Source organism: Pongo abelii, chromosome 23 (genome assembly GCF_028885655.2).
Source record: "Pongo abelii isolate AG06213 chromosome 23, NHGRI_mPonAbe1-v2.0_pri, whole genome shotgun sequence".
Taxonomy (NCBI): Eukaryota; Metazoa; Chordata; class Mammalia; order Primates; family Hominidae; genus Pongo; species Pongo abelii.
This window is the reverse complement of record NC_085929.1, coordinates 10611144-10623180: the sequence shown is the minus strand read 5'-3', so window position 1 is coordinate 10623180 and position 12037 is coordinate 10611144.

Here is a 12037-nt window from a genome sequence, read left to right as displayed (position 1 = left end):
CATTCCACATTCCATTAAACGTTCCTCTCCACATTCCATTCCACTTTCCATTCCACGTTCCTTTCCATTCCATTCCACGTTCCATTCCACATTCTTTTGCACAGTCCATTCCACGTTCCCTTCCATTCAATTCCAAATTCCATTCCACATTCCATTCTGTATTCCAATCTGTTCCATGCCAGATTCCATTCCACATTCCATTCCATTCCATTCCAATCCCCATTCCATACTTTCCTTTCCACAATCCATTGAATTTCATTCCATATTCCATTCCATTCTATTCCACATTCTATTCCACATCCATTGCTTTCCATTTCAGATTCATTCCATTCCCTTCCACATTCCATTCCACGTTGCATTACATGTTCCATTGCACGTTCCATTCTATTCCATTCCACATTCCATTGCACATTCCATTCCATCCCATTCCACTTTCCATACCATTCCATTCAATTCCATTCCATCCCATATTCCTTTCCATTCCATTCCAGATTGTATTCCACATTCCATTCCATTCCATTCCACATTCCATTCCATTCCATTCCGCATTCTATTCCATTCTATTCCACTTTCCATTCCTTTTCATTCCACACCACATTCCACATTCCATTAAACGTTCCTATCCACATTCCATTCCACTTTCCATTCCACGTTCCTTTCCATTCCATTCCACGTTCCATTCCACATTCTTTTGCACAGTCAATTCCACGTTCCCTTCCATTCAATTCCAAATTCCATTCCACATTCCATTCCGCATTCCAATCCGTTCCATTCCACATTCCATTCCACATTCCATTCCACATTCCATTCCATTCCATTGCACATTCCACTCCACATTCCATTCCACTCCATTCCACATTTCATTCCACATTCCATTCCATTCTATTCCACATTCCATTCCTTACCATTCCACATTCCATTCCATTCCACATTCCATTCTCTTCCACATTCCATTCCATTCCACATTCCATTCCATTCAATTCCACATTTTTTCCATTCCATTCCACTCCATTCCATTTTCCTTACCCTTCCCTTTCCTTCAACACTCCATTAATTTCCATTTCAAATTCCATTGAATTTCATGCCACATTCAATTCCATTCCATTCCACGTTCCATTCCACATCCATTCCCTTCCATTGCAGATTCCATTCCATTCCCTTCCACATTCCATTCCATGTTCCTTTCCACGTTCAATTCCATGTTCCATTCTCTTCAATTCCACGTTACATTCCAGATTGCATTCCATTCCATTTCACATTCCATACCTTACCATTCCATTCAATTCCGTATTGCATTCCATTCCATTCCAGATTCTATTCCAGATTCCATTCCATCCCATTCTACATTCCATTCCACATTCCATTACTATCTATTCCACATTCCATTCCATTATTTTCCACATTCCATGCTATTCCAAACCTCATTATATTCCACATTCCATTCCACGTTCCATTCCACATTCCATTCCACTTTCCATTCCACATTCCATTCCCTTCCATTGCACGTTCCATTCCACATTCCATTACACATTGCATTCCACATTGCATTCCACGTTCCATTCCATTCCATTCCACATTCCATTTCACGTTACATTCCACATTCTATTCCTTTCCATTCCGCATTGCATTCCACATTCCATTCCATATTCTATTCCATTCCTTTCCATATTACATTCTACGTTCCATTCCATGCCATTCCACTTTCTTTTGCATTCCATTCCACATTCCACTCCATTCCATTCCACATTCCATTCCATTCCATTCCACAATCCATTCCTTTCCATTCCTCGTTCCCTCTTATTCCATTCCACATTCCAATCCATTCCATTCCACATTTCATTCCATTCCATTCCACTCCAAAATGCATTCCATTTAGTTCCACATTGCATTCCATTCCATTCCACATTCCATTCCAATCAATTCCACATTCCATTCCATTCCATTCTATTTCATTCCACATTCAATTCCATTCCAATCCACGTTCCATTCTGTTCCATTCAACATTCCATTCAATTCCATTCAGCATTCCATTACATTCTATTCCACATTCCATTCCATTACACTCCACATTCCATTCCATTACACTCCACATTCCATTCCATGCAATTGCATTCCAGTTTCCATCCCTTTCCATTCCATTCCAAATTCCATTATTTCCAATAAACATTCCATTACATTCCATTGCGCATTCCATTCCATTCCATTCCCTTCCATTCCCCATTCCATTTCATTCCATTCCACATTTCATTCCATGTTCCATTCTACGTTCCATTCCACGTTCAATTAAATAATCCATTCTACGGTCCATTGCATTCAATTCCATTCCTTTCCATTCCAGTTTCCATTCTGTTCAATTCCACATTCCATTGCACATTCCATTGCACATTCTATTCCACCTTCCCTTCCACATTCCATTCCATTCCATTGCACTTTCCATTTCACATTCCATTCCCTTGCTTTCCACATTCCATTCCAGATTCCATTCCACATTCCATTCCACATTCCATTCCATTCCATTCCACATTCCATTCCATTGCATTCCACATTCCATTCCATTGCATTCCACATTCCATTCGTCATTTGGTTGCATTCCAATCCACATTACATTCCACAATCCTTTCCATTCCACATTCCATTCGTCATTTGGTTGCACTCCAATCCACATTACATTCCACATTCCTTTCCATTCCACTTTCCATTCAATTCCAAGTTCCATTCCACATTCCATACCATTCCATTCCAAATTCCATTCCACATTTCCTTCGATTTTCTGTTCCATTCCATTCCACATCCCATTCCAGTTTCCATTCCATTCCATTCCACATTCCATTCCATGTTCGATTACATTCCTTTCCACATTGAATTCCATTGCATTCCACATTCCATTCCACATTCCATTCCATCTTCTATTACATCCCATTCCACGTTTCATTCCAACTTCCATTCCACGTTCCATTCCACTTCCCATTCGACGTTCCATTCCATTCCATTCCACTTACCATTCTAACATCCATTCCACATTCCATTCCATTCCATGCCACACTTCATTCCACATTCCATTCCACATTCCGTTCCGCATTTAATTCCACTCCATTCGATTCCATTCCACATTCCATTCCATTCCAGATTCCATTCCATTCCACATTTTATTCCATTCCTTTCCACATTCCATACCATTCCATTCCCTATTCCATTCCATTCCATTCCACATTCAAATCCAGATTCCATTACATTCCACTCCACATTCATTGCACATTCATTCATTGCACATTGCACATTCCATTGGACATTCCATTCAATATTCCATTCCACGTTGCATTCCATGTTCCATTCCTAATTCTATTCCATCCCATTCCACGTTCCATTCCATTCCATTAAACGTTCCATTCCACAGTCCATTCCACATTCCATTCCACAATCCATTTCTTTCCATTCCATTCCATTCCACATTCCATTCCACAGTTCACTCCGTTCCATTCCACATTCCATTCTATTCCATTCCCTTCCATTCCACATTCCATTACATTCCATTCCGCATTCAATTCCATTCCATTTCATTCCACATTTCATACCATTCCGTTAAATTCCACATTCCATCAACTCCATTACACATTCCATTCCACTCCACATTCCATTCCATTCCATTCCATTCCACATTCCATACCTTTTCATTCTATTCCACATTCCATTCCTTTACATTCCACATTCCATACTATTCCATTACATTCCACATTCCATTCCTTTCCATTATACATTCTATTCCATTCCATTCCACATTCCATTCCATTCCATTCCACATTCCATTCCATTTCACTCCACTTTCAATTTCACATACCTCTCCACGTTGCATTCCATTCCATTCCACCTTACATTCCATTCCATACCACATTCCGTTCCATTCCTTTCCACATTCCATTCCATTCCACATTCCATTCCACTTTCTATTAATCGTTCTATTGCACATTCCATTCCACGTTTGATTCCAATCCATTCCATGTTCCATTCTATGTTCCAAACCACGTTCGTTTCCATTTCATTCCACTTTCCTTACCACTGTCCATTCCATTCCATTCCACTTTCCATTCCATATTCCTTTCCATTCCATTCAACGTTCCTCTCCACATTCAATTCCATATTCCATTCCACATTGCATTCCATTTCATTCAACATTCCATTACACACTCCATTCCACATTCCGTTCCATTCCACTCCATTCCATTCCACTTTCCTTTCCACATTCCATTGCATGTCCCATTCCATGTTCCGTTCCATGTTCGATTCCACGTTCCATTCCACGTTCCATTGCACGTTCCATTCCACATTGCATACCATTCCATTCCACATTTCATTCCATGTTCCATTCCACATTATATTCCACATTCCATTCCATTCCATTCAACATTCCATTCCACATTCCATTCTCATTTCGTTGCATTTCATTCCACATTCTTTTACACATTCCTTTGCTTTCCAATTCAAATTCCATTCCAAAATCCATTGCATTCCATTCCATTCCACATTCAATTCCACATTCGATTTCGCAGTACATTCCACATTCCATTCCGCATTCCATTCCACATTGCATTCTCATTCCATTGCAATTCATTTCACATTCCATTCCACGTTCCATTGCATTCCAATTCACATGCCAATACACTTTCCATTCCATTCCATTCCAGATTCCATTCTACATTCCATTCCACATTCCATTCCGCAGTCCATACCATTATATTCCACATTCCATTCCATTCCAGTACACATTCCATTCCATATTTCATTCCATTCTTTTCCACATTCCATTCCAAATTCCATTCCACATTCCATTCCATGCCATACCACATTCCATTCTTTCCATTCCATTACATTCCATTCCACGCTCCATTCCTCTTTCCATTAAATTCTATTGAACATTGCATTCCTTTCCATTCCACATTCCATTCCATTCTATACCACATTCCATTGCATTCAATTCCATTCCACGTTCCATTCCACTTTCCATTAAATTCTAATCCATATTCCATTCCATTCCTTTCCACTTTCCATTCCATTCCTTTCCATTCCGCATTCCATTCCACTGCATTCCACATTCTATTCCTCATTCCATTCCATTCCTTTCCACATTCAATTCCACATTCCATTCCACATTCAATTCCACATTCCATATCATTCCATTCCACATTCCATTCCATTCCATTCAACATTCCATTAATTTCCATTAGACATTCCAGTCCCAATTCCATTCCATGGCTTGACACATTTCATTCAACATTCCATTCAACATTCCACTCCGCATTCCATTCCACATTCCATTCCTCATTCCATTTTGTTCTATTCAACATTCCATAACACATTCCTTTCCACATTCCATTCCACATTCCATTCCATTCCACATTCCATTCCACATTCCATTCCATTCTATTCCACGTTTCATTCTACTTTCCATTCCGTGATCCATTCCACATTCCATTCCATTCCATTCCTCATTACATTCCACCATCTATTCCATTCCATTACAAGTTCCACTCCAACATCTATTCCACATTCCATTCCATCACATGCCACACTTCTTTCCACATTCCATTCCACATTCCATTCCTCATTCCGTTCCACATTCCTTTCCACATTCCATTCTGCATTCCATTCCATTCCATTCCACATTCCATCCCATTCCATTATATTCCACATTGCATTCAATTCCATTCCATTCCACTTTCCATTCCACATTCAATTCCATTAAATTCCTGTCCATTCTACTTTAAATTCCACTTTCCGCATTCCATTCCACATTCCATTCCATGTTCCATTCCATTCCATTCCACATTGCATTCCATTCCTTTCCACATTCCATACCATTCCATTCCGTATTCCATTCTTGTCCGCATTCTATTCCAGATTCCAATCCATTACACTCCACTTTCAATTCCAAATTCATTTCCACTCCTTTCCACTTTCCATTCCATTCCTTTCCATTTGGCATTCCATTCCATTACATTCCGCATTCTACTCCTCATTCCATTCCATTCCATTCCACATTCAGTTACATTCCATTCTATTCCATTCCACATTCCATTCCATTCCATTCCAGATTCCATTCGTTTCCATTCAACATTCCATTCCACGTTCCATTGCCTTCCAATCCATATTATATTCCACATTCCTTTCCATTCCATTCCACATTCCATTCCACATTATATTCCACATTCCATTTAACATTCCCCTCCACATTCCATTCCATTCCATTCCACATCCCATTCCACATTCCATTCCATTGCATTCCACATTGCATTCCACATGCCGTACTACATTCCATTCCCTCCCATTGCACATTCCATTCCATTCCATTCCACGTTCCATTCCACATTCCATTCCATTTTCCATTCCATTCCATTCCACGTTCAATTCCACGTTCCATTGGACGTTCCCTTCCACGTTCCATCCCGCGTTCCATTCCACATTCCATTCCTTTGCTTTCCACGTTGCATTCTGTGTTCCATTCCATTCCACTCTATATTCCATTCCATTCCCTTCCACATTCCATTCCATTCCTTTCCACATTCCATTCCATTCCATTCGATGTTCCTTTACACTTTGCATTCAACGTTCCATTCCACGTTCCATTCCGTTCCATACCACTTCCCATTCCATTCCATTCCACATTCCGTTTCATTCCATTCCACGTTCCATTCCACACTGCATTTCACATTCCGTTAAACGTTCCATTCCATTCCATTCCATATTCCATGCCATTCCATTCCACTTCCCATTCCATTCAATTCCACATTCAATTCCATTCCATTATATTCCACTCCAAATTGCATTCCATACCAATCCGCATTCCATTCCATTCCATTCCATTCCACATTCCATTCTGTTCCATTCCACATTGCATTCTATTCAATTCCACATTCCATTCCATTCCATTCCTTTTCATTCCACATTCCATACCATTCCATTCCATTCCAAATTACATTCCTTTCGATTCCATTCCTAGTCCTCACCACATTCTATTCCCTTCCATTCCACATTGCATTCCATTCCATTCCACATTCCATTCCATTCCATTCCATCCCATTCCACATTCTATTCCAAATTCTATTCCCTTGAATTCCACATTCAATTCCATTCCATTCCACTTTCCATTCCTCCTTCCATTTTACGATCCATTCCATTCAATTCCATTCCACATTCCATACCATTCCATTCCTTTCCATTACGAATTCCATTACATTCCATTCCGCATTCTATTCCACATTCCATTGCATTCCATTACACGTTCCATTCCACATTCCAATCCATTCCATTCCACATTCAATTCCATTCCTTTACAGATTCCATTCGTTTCCATTCCACATTTCATTCCACATTCCATTCCACGTTCCATTACACATTCCATTCCACGTTCCATTCCACATTCCATTCCATTACATTCCACATTCCATTCTACTTTCCATTACATTCCATTTCATGTTCCATTCCGCTTTCCATTGGACGTTCCATTCCACGTTCCATTCCATTCCATTCCATGTTGCATTCCATGATCCGTTCCACTCCATTCCACATTCCATTCCATTACTTTCCACTTTCCATTACATTCCATTCCACGTTCTCTTCCACTTTGCATTACATGTTCCATTTCATTCCATTCCACGTTCCATTCGACATTCTGTTTCACATTCCACTAAATGTGCCATACCATTCCACATTCCGTTCCATTCTAAACCACATTCCATTCAATTCCACTCCATATTCCATTCCATTCCACGTTCCATTCCATCCATTCCAAATTCCAATCCATTCCATTCCATTCAGTAGCACATTCCAATCCACATTCCTTTGCATTCAATTGCACTTTCCATTCCACTTTCCATTCCCTTCCAATCCACATTCCATTCCATTCCAATCCATTCCATACCACATTCCATTATCTTCCATTCCATTCCGCATTCTACTCCATTTCATATTCGATTCCACATTCCACTCAATTCCATTCCATTCCATTTTTCATTCCATTTCATTCCATACAATTCCATTCCACATTCCATTCCATTCCATTCCACATTCCATTCCTTTCCATTCCATTCCACATTCCATTCCTTTCCATTCCATTCCACATTCCATTCCACAATCCATTCCATTCCATTCCACATTCCACTACACATTCCATTCCACTTTCCACTCCATTCTATTCCACATTCCTTTGCACATTCCATTCCATTCCATTCCACATTCCATTCCACATTCCATACTACATTCCTTTCCTTTCCATTGCACATTCCATGCCATTCCATTCCACGTTCCATTCCACATTCCATTCCACTTTCCATTCCATTCCATTACACGTTCCATTCCACGTTCCATTGGATGTTCACTTCCACGTTCCATTCCGCGTTCCATTACACATTCCATTTCCTTGCTTTCCACGTGGCATTCCGTGTTCCATTCCATTCCATTCCACATTCCATTCCATTCCTTTCCACATTCCATTCCATTCCATTCCATGTTCCTTTCCACTTTGCATTTCACGTTCCATTCCACGTTACATTCCGTTCCAAACCACTTCCCATTCCATTCCATTCCACGTTCCGTTTCATTCCATTCCACGTTCCATTCCACACTGCATTTCACATTCCGTTCCATGTTTCATTCCATTCCATTCCATTCCATTCCATATTCCATGCCATTCCATTCCACTTCCCATTCCATTCAATTCCACATTCCATTCCATTCCATTATATTCCACTCCAAATTCCATTCCATACCAATCCATATTCCATTCCATTCCATTGCATTCCACATTCCATTCTATTCCATTCCACATTCCATTCTGTTCCATTCCACATTGCATTCTATTCCATTCCACATTCCATTCCATTCCATTCCTTTTCATTCCACATTCCATTCCATTCCATTCCTTTTCATTCCACATTCCATAACATTCCATTCCATTCCAAATTCCATTCCTTTCCATTTGACATTGCATTTCTTTTTATTCCACATTCCATTCCATTGCATTGCACATTCCATTCCATTCTTTTCGGTTCCATTACATATTCCTCACCACATTCTATTCCCTTCCATTCCACATTGCATTCCATTCCATTCCACATTCCATTCCATTCCATTCCATCCCATTCCACATTCCATTCCAAATTATATTACCTTGAATTCCACATTCAATTCCATTCCATTCCACATTCCATTCCACTTTCCATTCCTCCTTCCATTTTACGATCCATTCCATTGAATTCCATTCCACATTCCACACCACTCCATTCCATTCCATTACGGATTCCATTACATTCCATTCTGCATTCTATTCCACATTCCATTCCATTCCATTACACGTTCCATTCCACATTCCAATCCATTCCATTCCAAAATTCAATTCCATTCCATTACAGATTCCATTCGTTTCCATTCCACATTTCATTCCACATTCCATTCCACGTTCCATTCCACATTCCATTCCACGTTCAATTCCACATTCCATTCCACATTCCCTTCCACATTCCATTCCATTCCATTCCACATTCCATTCCACATTCCATACCACATTCCATTCCATTACACATTCCATTCCATTATATTCCACATCCCATTCCACATTCCATTCCAAGTTCCATTCCATTCCATTCCACGTTCCATTCCTCTTACCATTGGACATTCCATTCTACCTTCCATTCAATGTACCATTCCATTCCATTCCATTCCACATTCCGTACTACATTCCATTCCTTTCCATTGCACATTTCATTCCATTACATTCCACGTTCCATTCCACATTCCATTCCACTTTCCATTCCATTCCATTCCACGTTCCATTCCACGTTCCATTGGATATTCACTTCCACGTTCCTTTCCGCGTTCCATTCCACATTCCATTCCTTTGCTTTCCACGTTGCATTCCGTGTTCCATTCCATTCCATTCCACATTCCCTTCCATTCCTTTCCACCTTCCATTCCATTCCATTCCATGTTCCTTTCCACTTTGCATTCCACGTTCCATTTCACGTTCCATTCCGTTCCGTACCACTTCCCATTCCATTCCATTCCACGTTCCGTTTCATTCCATTCCACGTTACATTACACACTGCATTTCACATTCCGTTCCATGTTCCATTCCATTCCATTCCATTCCATATTCCATGCCATTCCATTCCACTTCCCATTCCATTCAATTCCACATTCCATTCCATTCCATTATATTCCACTGCAAATTCCATTCCATACCAATCCGCATTCCATTCCATTCCATTCCATTCCACATTCCATTCCATTCCATTCCACATTCCATTCTGTTCCATTCCACATTGCATTCTATTCCATTCCACATTCCATTCCATTCCATTCATTTTCATTCCACATTCCATTCCATTCCATTCCTTTTCATTCCACATTCCATAACATTCCATTCCATTCCAAATTCCATTCCTTTCTATTTGACATTGCATTTCTTTTCATTCCACATTCCATTACATTGCATTGCACATTCCATGCCATTCCTTTCGATTCCTTTCCATATTCCTCACCACATTCTATTCCCTTCCATTCAACATTGCATTCCATTCCATTCCACATTCCATTCCATTCCATTGCATCCCATTCCACATTCCATTCCAAATTCTATTACCTTGAATTCCACATTCAATTCCATTCCATTCCACATTACATTCCACTTTCCTTTCCTCCTTCCATTTTACGATCCATTCCATTCAATTCCATTCCACATTCCATACCATTCCATTCCATTCCATTACGGATTCCATTACAATCCATTCCCCATTCTATTCCACATTCCATTCCATTCCATTACGCGTTCCATTCAACATTCCAATCCATTCCATTCCACATTCCATTCCATTCCATTACAGATTCCATTCGTTTCCATTCCACCTTTCATTCCACATTCCATTCCACGTTCCATTCCACATTCCATTCCACGTTCCATTCCATATTCCTTTCCACATTCCCTTCCACATTCGATTCCATTCCATTACACATTCCATTCCACATTCCATACCACATTCCATTCCATTACACATTCCATTACACATTCCATTCCATTATATTCCACATCCCATTCCACATTCCATTCCAAGTTCCATTCCATTCCATTCCACGTTCCATTCCTCTTACCATTGGACGTTCCATTCTACCTTCCATTCAACGTACCATTCCATTCCATTCCATTCCCCATTCCGTACTACATTCCATTCCTTTCCATTGCACATTCCATTCCATTACATTCCACGTTCCATTCCACATTCCATTCCACTTTCCATTCCATTCCATTCCACGTTCCATTCCTCTTACCATTGGACGTTCCATTCTACCTTCCATTCAACGTACCATTCCATTCCAATCCATTCCACGTTCCATTCCACGTTCCATTTCATTCCATTCCTTTCCATTCCACATTCCATTCCATTCATTTCCACTTCCCATTCCATTCAATTCCAAATTCCATTCCATTCCATTCCATTCCACGTTCCATTCCATTCCATTCCACGTTGATTCCATTCCATTACTCGTTCCATTCCATTTTCTATTCTACTTTCCATTCCATTCCATTCCACGTTCCATTCCAATCCATTCCACTTTCCATTTCATTCCATTACACGTTCCATTCCACATTCCATTTCACTTTCCATTCCACCTCCCATTCCATTCCATTCCACGTTCCATTTCATTCCATTCCACATTCCATTTCACTTTCCATTCCACCTCCCATTCCATTCCATTCCACGTTCCATTTCATTCCATTCCACATTCCATTTCACATTCCATTCCACCTTCCATTTCATTCCATGCCTTTCCAGTCCTCATTCCATTCCATTCAGTTCCACTTCCCATTCCATTCAATTCCTGATTCCAATCCATTCCATTCCACGTTTCATTCCATTGCATTCCATTCCATTCCATTCCACATTCCATAGTATTCCTTTCTTTCCACTTTTCATTCCACATTGCATTCCACATTCCATTCCACATTCCTTTCCACATTCCATTCCATTCCATTCTGTTCCACATTCCATTC